Raw genomic sequence first — 13,725 nt, 5'->3', positions numbered from 1 at the left:
GCCAAATACAGAGGAAAAAACAAGTCGGCTGGGAAGGCAGAGCAAATATGCGAAGGCAAAAGGGAATATGGCAGGGCTGGAAGGCATTTATTTTAATGCAAGGAGTCTTGCAAATAAGGTGGATGAACTGAAGTTGTTGTTGAACACATGGGAGTAAGATATTGTTGCTATCACGGAGACATGGTTGAGGGAGGGTCAGGACTGGCAGCTCAATATTCCGAGGTATAGAATCTTCAGGCGAGACAGAGGGGGGTGTAAAAGGGGAGGGGGTGTTGCAATATTAATTAAGGAGTCAATTACTGCTGTAAGGAGGGATGATATATTAGCGGGTTCCTCTAATGAGGCCATATGGGTAGAACTTAAAAACAAAAAGGGGGCAAGCACTTTGCTGGGAGTGTACTATAGGCCCCCAAACAGTCAGGGGGAGATAGAGGAACAGATATGTAGGCAAATCTCAGAGAAGTGTGAAAATAATAGGGTAATAATAGTGGGGGATTTCAACTTCCCCAATATAAATTGGGATAGTCAGAGTGTGAAAGGCTTAGAGGGTGCAGAATTCTTAAAGTGCATCCAGGAGAGCTTTTTGAGCCAACATGTAGAAAGTCCTACAAGAGAGGGGGCGGTACTGGACCTAATTCTGGGGAATGTAGCCGGGCAAGTGGTGGAAGTATCAGTAGGAGAGCATTTTGGTGACAGTGACCATAATTCGGTGAGATTTAAGGTGGTCATGGAAAAAGACAAAGACGGCCTGGAAATAAGGGTTCTAAATTGGGGGAAGGCCGATTTTAATATGATAAGGCAGGATCTGGCCAAAGTGGACTGGGAGCAGCTACTTGTAGGAAAATCCACATCAAAACAGTGGGAGACTTTCAGAAGGGAAATAGAGAGAGTACAACGCCAACATGTTCCTGTAAAGGTCAAGGGTGGGACCAACATGCAAAGGGAACCTTGGATGACAAGGGATATACAAAAATGCATTAGAAATAAAAGGGGGGCTTTTGGCAGTTACAAAAGACTAAAGACGGAAGAAGCCCTAGAGGAGTATAAAAAGTGCAGGGGCATACTTAAAAAAGAAATTAGGAGGGTGAGGAGGGGCCATGAAATAACACTGGCGAGCAAAATAAAGGAAAATCCTAAGATGTTTTATAAGTATATTAAGGGCAAGAGGATAACCAGGGAAAGGGTAGGGCCCATTAGGGACCAAAGTGGCAATCTGTGTGTAGAGCCAGATGATGTAGGCGGGGTTTTAAATGAATTTTTTGCATCTGTGTTCACTATGGAGAAAGACGATGCAGACATAGAAATCGGGCAAGGGGACTGTGGCATACTTGAACATATTAGCATCGAGAGGGAGGAGGTGCTAGCGGTTTTAGCAGGCCAAAAAGTGGATAAATCCCCAGGCCCGGACGAGATGTATCCCAGGCTGCTGTGTGAGGCAAAGGAGGAGATTGCAGGGGCTCTGACACAAATTTTCAGAACCTCTCTGGCCACAGGGGATGTACCAGAGGACTGGAGAACAGCTAATGTAGTACCATTATACAAGAAGGGTAGCAGGGATAAACCAGGGAATTACAGGCCAGTGAGCCTAACATCTGTGGTAGGGAAATTATTGGAAAAAATTCTGAGGGACAAAATTAGTCTCCACTTGGAGAGGCAAGGATTAATCGGGGATCGTCAGCATGGCTTTGTCAAGGGTAAATCATGTCTGACCAATCTGATTGAATTTTTCGAGGGGGTGACTAGGGGGGTGGATGAGGGAAATGCTGTGGATGTGGTTTACATGGACTTCAGTAAAGCTTTTGACAAAGTCCCGCATAGGAGACTGGTCAAGAAGGTAAGAGCCCATGGGATCCAGGGTGCCTTGGCGCGTTGGATCCTAAACTGGCTGAGTGGCAGGAGGCAGAGGGTGATGGTCGAAGGTTGCTTTTGTGACTGGAAGCCTGTGTCCAGTGGGGTACCTCAGGGATCGGTGCTGGGTCCCTTGTTGTTTGTGATCTACATAAATGATTTGGATGAGAATGTAAAAGGTATGATCAGTAAGTTCGCAGATGACACAAAAATTGGTGGGGTGGTAAATTGCGAGGAGGAAAGCCTCAGGCTACAGGACGATATAAACGGGTTGGTCAGATGGGCGGAAAAGTGGCAAATGGAATTTAACCCTGAAAAGTGCGAGGTGATGCATTTTGGACGGACAAATAAGGCAAGGGAATACACAATGAGTGGTAGGACCCTAGGAAGTACAGAGGGTCAGAGGGACCTTGGTGTACATGTACATAGATCCCTGAAGGCAGCGGAACAGGTCGATAAGGTGGTTAAAAAGGCATATGGGATACTTGCCTTCATTAGCCGAGGCATAGAATATAAGAGCAGGGAGGTTATGATGGAGCTGTACAAAACGCTGGTGAGGCCACAGCTGGAATACTGTGTGCAGTTCTGGTCACCTCACTATAGGAAGGATGTGATTGCTTTGGAGAGGGTGCAGAGAAGATTCACCAGGATGTTACCTGGGATGGAGCGCCTCAGCTATGAAGAAAGACTAAACAGGCTGGGGTTGTTTTCCTTGGAGCAAAGAAGGCTGAGGGGGGACCTGATTGAGGTGTACAGAATGATGAGGGGCATAGATAGGGTAGACAAAGAGGAACTTTTCCCCTTAGTAGGGGGGTCAATAACAAGGGGGCATAGATTCAGGGTAAGGGGCAGGAGATTTAGAGGGGAGTTGAGGAGGAACTTTTTCACCCAGAGGGTGGTTGGAATGTGGAACTCAATGCCTAAAAGGGTGGTAGAGGCAGGAGCCCTCACAACATTCAAGAAGCATTTGGATGAGCACTTGAAATGCCATTGCATACAAGGCTATGGACCAAATGCTGGAAAATGGGATTAGACTGGACAGGGATGGATGGGCGGCGCAGACACGATGGGCCGAAGGGCCTCTTTCTGTGCTGTAAAACTCTATGACTCTATGACCTACATCCTCTGGCTCTACACACAGTTTGCCACTTTGGTCCCTAATGGGCCCTACTCTTTCCCTAGTTATCCTCTTGCCCTTAATATACTTATAAAACACCTTAGGATTTTCCTTTATTTTGCTCGCCAGTGTTATTTCATGGCCCCTCCTCGCTCTCCTAATTTCTTTTTTAAGTATCCCCCTGCATTTTTTATACTCCTCTAGGGCTTCCTCTGTCTTTAGTCCTTTGTATCTGCCAAAAGCCCCCCTTTTTTTCCTAATCCATTCTCGTATATCCCTTGACATCCAAGGTTCCCTGGGCTTGTTGGTCCCACCCTTGACCTTTACGGCAACATGTTGCCATTGTACTCTCTCAATTTCCTTTCTGAAAGACTCCCATTGCTCCGATGTGGATTTTCCTTCAAGTAGCTGATCCCAGTCCACATTGGCCAGATCCTGCCTTATCATATTAAAATCGGCCTTCCCCCAATTTAGAACCTTTATTTCCAGTCCATCCTTGTCCTTTTCCATGACTACCTTAAATCTCACCGAATTATGGGACTGTCACCAAAGTGCTCACTTACTGACACTTCTACCACTTGCCCGGCCACATTCCCTAGAATTAGGTCAAGTACCGCCCCCTCTCTTGTAGGACTTTCTACATGTTGGCTCAAAAAGCTCTCCTGGATGCACTTTAAGAATTCTGCACCCTCCAAGCCTTTCACACTCTGACTATCCCAGTTAATATTGGGGAAGTTGAAATCCCCCACTATAATTACCCTATTATTTGCACACTTCTCTGAGATTTGCCTACATATCTGTTCCTCTATCTCCCCCTGGCTGTTTGGGGGCCTATAGTACACTCCCAGCAAAGTGCTAGCCCCCTTTTTAATTAATATTGCGACACCCCCTCCTCTTTTACCCCCCCCCCTTCTGTCTCACCTGAAGATTCTATACCCCGGAATAATGAGCTGCCACTCTTGCCCCTCCCTCAACCATGTCTCCGTAATAGCAACAATATCATACTCCCAAGTGTTCATCAACAACTTCAGTTCATCCACCTTATTCGTAAGACTCCTTGCGTTAAAATAAATGCCATTTAGCCTTGCCGTTACATATTTGCTCTGCCCTCCAGTCTGACTTATTTTTTCCTCTATATTTGGCTGTACATCACCCTCTATTATAGCTCCATTCTGTATCCCATCCCCCTGCCAAGTTAGTTTAAACCCCCCCGAACAGTGCTAGCAAACCTCCCCGCGAGGATATTTGTCCCGTTCTGGTTCAGGTGCAACCCGTCCGACTTGTACAAGTCCCACCTTCCCCAGAAGCAGGCCCAGTGATCCAGGAAACTAAAGCCCTCCCTCCTGCACCAACTCTTTAGCCACGCATTCATCTGCTCTATCCTCCTATTCCTATACTCACTAGCACGTGGTTTTCTACTCTATTCCTTTATTAATAAAGCCAAGAACCCCATATGCTTTCCCAACTTGTCCTGCCACCTTCAAAGATTTACATACAGACACCCCCAGGTGTCTCTGTTCCTGCGCCCCCTTTAAAATGGGACCATTTAGTTCATGTTGTCTCTTCTCATTCTTCCTACTGATATGGAGCAAAGGGGGGTAAATGGAGTTGAAGTGCAGATCAGCCATGACCTAACTGAATGGTGGAACAGGCTCGAGGGGCTGAATGGCCTCCTCCTGTTCCTGTGTTCCAGCGAGAGTGGGAATGAGTGAGAAATTGCCTGATATCAGTCGTTCGTGAGCTGATTCTGTGGGTCTCTGTGACAGGTGAGCAAATACTGTGTGTAAACAGCCTGGATTGAAGTTGTTTGTGTACAATGCAGGACAAGTTGTGGCCCGTCGGAGCCCGCACAATGCTGAGCGCATCAGGAAAAGATTACACCTGCCTCAAATATGCAAATCGGAAAATTGGTCCATCCACCAAATAAAAAGGTGACAACAGAAATAGCTGAATTTTTCACCCATAAAACCTGGCATTGGACTGAAGTGCAGTTTGCCCTGGATTCTTGTGACTTAACCTGCCTGTGTGGAGAGCTTACTGTCGGGACACAAGATAATTGTGGATGAGGATGGCCATTCGGCCCATCTTAATACAGCCATTCAGGGAGACTGCACTTTCCTCACTGCAGTATTTAATTCATGATTCCAGGGTATCCCCTCACTCCGCTATCTGGGAGTTTATTGGCAGCATGGTGGCATAGTGGTTAGCACTGTTGCCTCACAGCGCCAGGGACCCGGGTTCGAATCCGGCCTCGGGTGACTGTCTGTGTGGAGTTTGCACATTCTCCCCGTGTTTGCGTGGGTTTCCTCCGGGTGCTCCGGTTTCCTCCCACAGTCCAAAGATGTACGGGTTAGGTTGATTGGCTGTGATAAATTGACCCTTAGTGTTAGGGGGATTAAATACATGGGGTTACGGGGATCGGGTGGGATATGTGTCGGTGCAGGCTCGATGGGCCGAAATGGCCTCTATCTGTACTGTGGGGTTTCTGTGATTTCTGTGATTATTCCACACGTTGATCCCTCATTGTGTGTGAAGAAAATTTCCTGATATCAGTCCTAAAATTTACCTTTTACTTGTTTGAACCTGGGTCCCCTTGTCCCACTCTCGCATTTCAATTTAAAATAACATTGTAGATTTAGCATTAGAAAGGGTATCAAGCAAATGTTCCCTGTAATTTATTTGGGGCCGCGCGGTCCATTCAAATTTGGCGCATGCTCAGTTTTTTCAATTTAACAGCCGGCTCACCGGGTGCGCGGGACCCCCATAACGCTGCACAGCCGCGCGGACACACAGCTTAAAGGGAATATTGGTACCAAGGGATTATGGAGCAAAGACAGGTTAATAGAGTTGAGATACAGATCAGCCATGATCTAACTGAATGGTGGAACAGGCTGGAGGGGCCAAAAGGCCTCCTTCTGTTCCTATGTTCCAGCAAGAATGGGAATGACATTAGTCATTCGTGATGTGATTCTGTGAGCTTCTGTGACACGTGATCACATACTTTGTCTAAACAGACTGGACCAAGGTGGCTTGTGTAGAATGTAGGACAAGCTGTGGCCCATTGTGTGGGGGAGGGGCACAACAACAACAACAACTTGCACTTATATAGCGCCTTCAACTTCCCAAGGCTCTTCACAGGAGCGTTACCAGACAAAATTTGACAGCAAGCTACATAAGGAGATTTTACAACAGATGCTTGTTCAAAGAGGTAGGTTTTCAGGAGTGTCTTAAAGAAGGAGAGGAGGTAGAGAGGCGGAGAGGTTTAGGGAGGGAATTCTAGTGCTTCGGGCCCAGGCAGCTGATAGGTATGACTCCAGTCACTGGAGAGTTTTCCCCGATTGACTTCTGTTTTATTCGGGCTCCATGGTGCCACACTCGGTCGAATAATAATAATAATTCAACTTTATTGTCATTGCACAAGTACATGAACAACAAAATGTGATCTTGCAAGCTCCCATGACTGGGAGAAGCAAAGCCGCTGCGTCGGTGCGCGCCGCCATTCCATTTCCACCATTCCTCCTGTCTGACAATCTTCAGCCCAACGCCCGGGCCTGCTCACCAGCCGCCCCTCCCGGGGCTCCTTCCGTGACCTTCTGCACCTGGTCTTCCCTGATAGTCACCCCTCCAGGTACTAACCAGGCCTGGCTCTGCTTAGTTTCCAAGCCTTGCCAGTGACCCTGTCCCTAGTCCCAGGAACAGGGCTTGGTGTTGAGGGCAGTCGCTCTCATCTCACCTCTGGAATTCAGCTCTTGTGTCCATGTTTAGACCAAGGCTGTAATGCGGCCTGGAGCTGAGTGGTCCTGGCGGAACACAAACTGAGCATCGGTGAGCAGATTATTGGTGATAAACACATAAATAATGAAAGGGTAGTCAAAGGAAGGGTGGGGCCGCTGAGGGACCGAAAAGGGGATTTTCTTGTGGAGACAGAGGCTGAGGTACTAAATGAGCACTTTGCATCTGTCTTCACTGGAGAAGAGGATGCCGCCAATGTCGCCATAAAGGAAGAAGCAGTAGTGATATTGGATAGGATAAAAATAAATAAAGAGGATGTACTTAAAAGGTTGGCAGTCCTCAAAGTAGGAAAGTCACCTGGTCCGGATGGGATGGATCCTAGGTTTCTGAGGAAAGGGTGGAAATTGCGGAGATTCTGGCCACAATCTTCCAATCCTCCTTGGATATGGGGTGCCAGAGGACTGGAGGATTGCAAATGTCACACCGCTTTTTTAAAAAGGGGAAAGGGATAAACCCGGCAACTACAGGCCAGTTAGCCTAATGTCAATGGTGGGGAAACTTTGAGACAATAATCCGGGACAAAATTAATTGGCATTTGGAAAAACATGGGCTAATAAATGAAAGTCAGCAGAGGGAGTGGGCCTGATTGGAGAGCTCCTTCAAAGAGCCGGCACAGGCACGATGGGCCGAATGGCCTCCTACTGTGCTGCATCATTCCATGATTCTATGATTCTAGTGTCGCTTGATCGCACTGTTGACAGTGGGTGGGACGGCGTGAGAGAGAACACCCGGAGCAAACCTTCAAGTGTACCAGTGAAAACATCAATCAAAGTTTAATCAGTCTCATTCCATTGGTGGGAGATAAACAAAGTAAAAATGTTAATACATAGGATATACGGCACAGAAACAGGCCATTCGGCCCAACCAGTCCATGCCGGCGTTTATGCTCCACTCGAGCCTCCTCCCATCTTTCCTCATCTAACTCTATCAGCGTAACCCTCTATTCCCTTCTCCCTCATAGGATTATCTAATTGCCCCTTATTCTTGTTCATGTGCTTGTAAAATATTTTACTATTTTGTTTTATGTTCCTTGATAATTTAATTTCATAGTTCCTCTTTGCCTTCCTAATTGTTTTTTGAATTCTCTCCTAATCCCTTCATATTCTCCCTTATCTAGCTCCACCCTGCTGTCCATGTACTTAATTTATGCCTCTTTCCTTACCCTCAATTTTTCCCATATGGCTTTATTCATCCACGGTGGCTCATTAGGTTTAGCTTGTTCTTGTTTATTAGTGGATTATATTTTTCCTGGACTATGTTAAACGATGTTTTAAATGTATCCCATTGCTGTTCTACATCGTTGTTTGCCAATATTGGCCCAGAAATTGGTGTCGGGGGCTTCCCGCGGGTGCAAGCCCCCGACCTACACATACCTAACACGCCGACAATTGAAGCCTGGCCCTGCGTGCATTTCCTGTCAGTGGCCCGGTCCAGCTCCCGGCGCGCTGTGCTTGCGTGATCCAGCGGCGTAGTTAGTTCGATGAGCCGGCTGGGACCACGTGAGCACTGGGCAACCAATCGGAGGTTGCAAAAGTTCATTCATGAGTTTGATAGTAAGAACTGTCAAACTCATGAAAACTCCGGGCGCCCAAAACAGTACTTAAACTTCAAATAAAACTTTAAAAAAATCCCACTAATTAAATGAACTAATAATAACTGTAAAAAACTATTTCAAACAATTATACAAATTTCTGAATTTTTTTTTTTTTTTTTACGAATTCAGGTCTAAAAATACTTACCTTACTGTAAAGTCTTTAAAAATAATAAACCTGTGGAAAAAATGTTCTAACTTTAATTATTAGACCACTTACCTTTGAAAACTAAGTCCTTACGTCTGCTTTTTTCATTCGTAAAAAGTTGAGGCCTTCACGCACGGGCAATCCTTTAAAAAAAAGGAATTTCAGCGCGCACACGCAGACTCCTGCGCACGCGCAGACTCCTGCGCACACGCGTTCCACCTCTGAACCCCTTGGTTCAGAGGAAAGGAAATGCCGGTTTTCCGCGCATGCGCTGTGCATGCTGAAAACCGGCACTTCCATCGGGCTCACGCGTGAGTACCACGTCCGTACTCACGCGTTGGGACCCGAATTACTGGGCCATTGTTGTAAATTTTATTTTCCCAAGTTCTATTCTCAGCCGTTCAAAATCAGCTTTCTCCAATCTATTACTCTAGTCTTTGTCATACCTATGTCCTTCTCAATTATTATCTTAAAGCATATTATTTTATGGTCACTATTGCCTGGATGTTCCCCTACTTTTCTTCTCTTATCTGCTCTGGTTCATTCCCCATTACTAGATCCAATGGCGAATCCTCCCTGGTTGGGCTTTTCCATATTGGGTTAGAAAGGAGTCCTAATCAAATTGTAGAAACTCCATTCCCTTATCCCCTTTACCAACCTCTTCTGTCCAATTAATATCTGGGTAGTTGAAATCCCCCCATGATTATTATTCTACATATTTTACTCATTTCCCTAATTTGTCTGCATATTTATTCTTCTGCCCCCCTTCCCATGGGATCCAAGTCAATGTGGCACATTGGATCCAAAATTGGCTTCGTGGCAGGAGGCAGAGGGTGATGGTCGAAGGTTGTTTTTGTGACTGGAAGCCTGTGTCCAGTGGTGTACCGCAGGGATCGGTGCTGTGTCCATTGCTGTTTGTAGTGTACATTAATGATTTAGATATGAATGTAGGAGGTATGATCGGTAAGTTTGCAGATGACACGAAAATTAGTGGAGTGGTAAATAGCGAGGAGGGAAACCTCAGGCTACAGGACGATATAGACGGGATGATTAGATGGGCAGAACAGTGGCAAATGGAATTTAACCCTGAAAAGTGTGAGGTGATGCATTTTGGGAGGACTAACAAGGCAAAGGAATACAGAATGAATGGGAGGATCCTAGGAAGGACAGAGGATCAGAGGGACCTTGGTGTGCATATACATAGATCCCTGAAGGCAGCAGGACAGGTAGATAAGGTGGTTAAAAAGGCATATGGGATACTTGCCTTCATTAGCCGAGGCATAGAATATAAGAGCAGGGAGGTTATGATGGAGCTGTACAAAACGCTAGTTAGGCCACAGCTGGAATACTGTGTGCAGTTCTGATCGCCACACTATAGGAAGGATGTGATTGCATTGGAGAGGGTGCAGAGGAGATTCACCAGGATGTTATCTGGGTTGGAGTGCTTCAGCTATGAAGAGAGACTGGACAGGCTGGGGTTGTTTTCCTTAGAGCAGAGAAGGCTGAGGGGGGACCTGATTGAGGTGTACAAAATTATGAGGGGCGTAGATAGAAAGGAACTTTTCCCCTTAGTAGAGGGGTCAATAACCAGGGGGCATAGTTTCAAGGTAAGGGGCAGGAGGTTTAGAGGGGATTTGAGGAAAAACTTCTTCACCCAGAGGGTGGTTGGAATCTGGAACTCACTGCCTGAAAGGGTGGTAGAGGCAGGAACCCTCACACCATTCAAGAAGCATTTAGATGAGCACTTGAAACGCCATAGCATACAAGGCTACGGACCAAGTGCTGGAAAATGGGATTAGAATAGACAGGGCTTGATGGCTGGCGTGGACACGATGGGCCGAAGGGCCTCTTTCTGTGCTGTATAACTCTATGACTATGACTCCAATAGGTGGTCTGTAGGCTACCTCTTAGTGTGATTAATCCTTTATTATCTTTTATCTCTATCCACATGGATTCTATTTCTATAATTGCAAAATACTGCAGATGCTGGAAATCTGAAATAACAACAGAAAAAGCTGGAAATACTCAGCAGGTCAGGCAGCATCCGTGGAGAGAGAAACAGAGTTAACGTTTCAGGTCGGGGACCCTTCATCAGAACTGGAAAAAGCTGGAGATGTAACAGATATTAAGCAGGTGCAGAGACGGATGTTCTTTCAATTCCTTCCTCCCCTCCTAAACCCCCCCCCACCCCCCGTCTCTGTACCTGCTTAATATCTGCTACATCTCCAGCTTTTTCCAGTTCTGATGAAGGGTCCCAGACCTGAAACGTTAACTCTGTTTCTCTCTCCACCTCCACGGATGCTGCCTGGCCTGCTGAGTATTTCCAGCTTTTTCTGTTGTTATTTTGGATTCTATTTCTGTCTTGCTGATAGCTGCATCACTTTTTTCTACTGCCATTATATTATCCCTAATAAGTATAGCTACTCCACCGCCCCATTTCCCCTCTCTATCTTTTCTAAACATGTTATACCCTGCAATGTTTAATTCCCAGGGTAAATAAAGTAAATGAGAAAGGTAAAAATAATTGGAGCTGTACTTGCATTAATGCAAGAAATCTGACAAATAGGATATGTGATCTGGAAGGTCATGGAGGGGTTGATAGACTGGACATTATTAGCAGCACAGAGACATGGGGTGGCTGAGAGAGCCAGAGAGTGGACATAGAGAGAGACTGAGAGACAGAGAGTCACAGACAGAAAGAAAGAGACAGACAGAATGATCAAGGAATATAAACAGTAAAGTATTCTAGAGACACATAAATAACAAATGAAGAATCAGCATAGGGATTGGGCCACGAAGGGATGCACAAGATAAACTCACAGGTAATGACAGTGAAATGGCAGAAATATGGAATAGTTTTTTACCAGGGAGACTAACAAGGTGGATAGCATAGAATCGCAGAACGATACGGCACGGAAGGCCATTCGGCCCATCGTGCCTGTGCTGCCTCTTTGGTAGAGCTATTCAATTAATCCCACTCTCCTGCTCTTTCCCCACAGCCCTGTAAATTTTTTCCCTTCACGTATTTATCCAATTCCCTTTTGAAAGTTACCATTGAATCTGCTTCCACCGCCCTTTCAGGCAGCGCATTCCAGATCACAACAACTTGCTGTCTATTAAAAAAGTTTCCTCATGTCGCCTCTGGTTCTTTTGCCAATCACTTTAAATCTACTTACTGACCCTTCTGCCACTGGAAAGAGTTTCTCCTTATTTACTCCATCATGATTTTGAACACATCCATCAAATCTCCCCTTAACCTTCTCTGCTCTAAGGAGAACAACCCCGGCTTCTCCAGTCTCTCCACATCACTGAAGTTCCTCATCCCTGGTACCATTCTAGTAAATCTCCTCTGCACCCTCTCCAAGGCCTTGACATCCTTCCTAAAGTGCGGTGCCCAGAATTAGACACAATACTCCAGCTGGGGCCTAACCAGTGTTTTATAAAGGTTTAGCATAACTTCCCTGCTTCTCTACTCTATTCCTTTATTAATAAAGCTAAGAACCCCATATGCTTTCCCAACTTGTCCTGCCACCTTCAAAGATTTACATACAGACACCCCCAGGTGTCTCTGTTCCTGCGCCCCCTTTAAAACGGGACCATTTAGTTCATGTTGGCTCTTCTCATTCTTCCTACTGATATGGAGCAAAGGGGGGTAAATGGAGTTGAAGTGCAGATCAGCCATGACCTAACTGAATGGTGGAACAGGCTCGAGGGGCTGAATGGCCTCCTCCTGTTCCTGTGTTCCAGCGAGAGTGGGAATGAGTGAGAAATTGTCTGATATCAGTCGATCGTGAGCTGATTCTGTGGGTCTCTGTGACAGGTGAGCAAATACTGTGTGAAAACAGCCTGGATTGAAGTTGTTTGTGTACAATGCAGGACAAGTTGTGGCCCGTCGGAGCCCGCACAATGCTGAGCGCATCAGGAAAAGATTACACCTGCCTCAAATATGCAAATCAAAAAATTGGTCCAACCACCAAATAAAAAGGTGATGACAGAAATAGCTGAATTTTTCACCCATAAAACCTGGCATTGGACTGAAGTGCAGTTTGCCCTGGATTCTTGTGACTTAACCTGCCTGTGTGGAGAGCTTACTGTCGGGACACAAGATAATTGTGGATGAGGATGGCCATTCGGCCCATCTTAATACAGCCATTCAGGGAGACTGCACTTTCCTCACTGCAGTATTTAATTCATGATTCCAGGGTTTCCCCTCACTCCGCTATCTGGGAGTTTATTCCACACGTTGATCCCTCATTATGTGTGAAGAAAATTTCCTGATATCAGTCCTAAAATTTACCTTTTACTTGTTTGAACCTGGGTCCCCTTGTCCCACTCTCGCATTTCAATTTAAAATAACATTGTAGATTTAGCATTAGAAAGGGTATCAAGCAAATGTTCCCTGTAATTTATTTGGGGCCGCGCGGTCCATTCAAATTTGGCGCATGCTCAGTTTTTTCAATTTAACAGCTGGCTCACCGGGTGCGCGGGACCCCCATAACGCTGCACAGCCGCGCAGACACACAGCTTAAAGGGAATATTGGTACCAAGGGATTATGGAGCAAAGACAGGTTAATAGAGTTGAAATACAGATCAGCCATGATCTAACTGAATGGTGGAACAGGCTGGAGGGGCCGAAAGGCCTCCTTCTGTTCCTGTGTTCCAGCGAGAATGGGAATGACATTAGTCGTTCGCGATGTGATTCTGTGAGCTTCTGCGACACGTGATCACATACTTTGTCGAAACAGACTGGACCAAGTGGCTTGTGTAGAATGCAGGACAAGCTGTGGCCCATTGTGTGGGGGAGGGGCACAACAACAACAACAACTTGCACTTATATAGCGCCTTCAACATCCCAAGGCTCTTCACAGGAGCGTTACCAGACAAAATTTGACAGCAAGCTACATAAGGAGATTTTACAACAGATGCTTGTTCAAAGAGGTAGGTTTTCAGGAGTGTCTTAAAGAAGGAGGAGGTAGAGAGGCGGAGAGGTTTAGGGAGGGAATTCTAGTGCTTCGGGCCCAGGCAGCTGATAGGTATGACTCCAGCCACTGGAGAGTTTTCTCCGATTGACTTCTGTGTTATTCGGGCTCCATGGTGCCACACTCGGTCGAATGCTGCCTTGGTGTCGAGGGCAGTCGCTCTCATCTCACCTCTGGAATTCAGCTCTTGTGTCCATGTTTAGACCAAGGCTGTAATGCGGTCTGGAGCAGAGTGGTCCTGGCGGAACAC

Source organism: Somniosus microcephalus, chromosome 7, assembly GCF_052327205.1.
Source record: "Somniosus microcephalus isolate GS21.2 chromosome 7, FLI_Smic_1.0, whole genome shotgun sequence".
Lineage (NCBI taxonomy): Eukaryota > Metazoa > Chordata > Chondrichthyes > Squaliformes > Somniosidae > Somniosus > Somniosus microcephalus.
The sequence above is the reverse complement of the archived record's forward strand: the minus strand, read 5'-3'. Positions refer to the sequence as shown.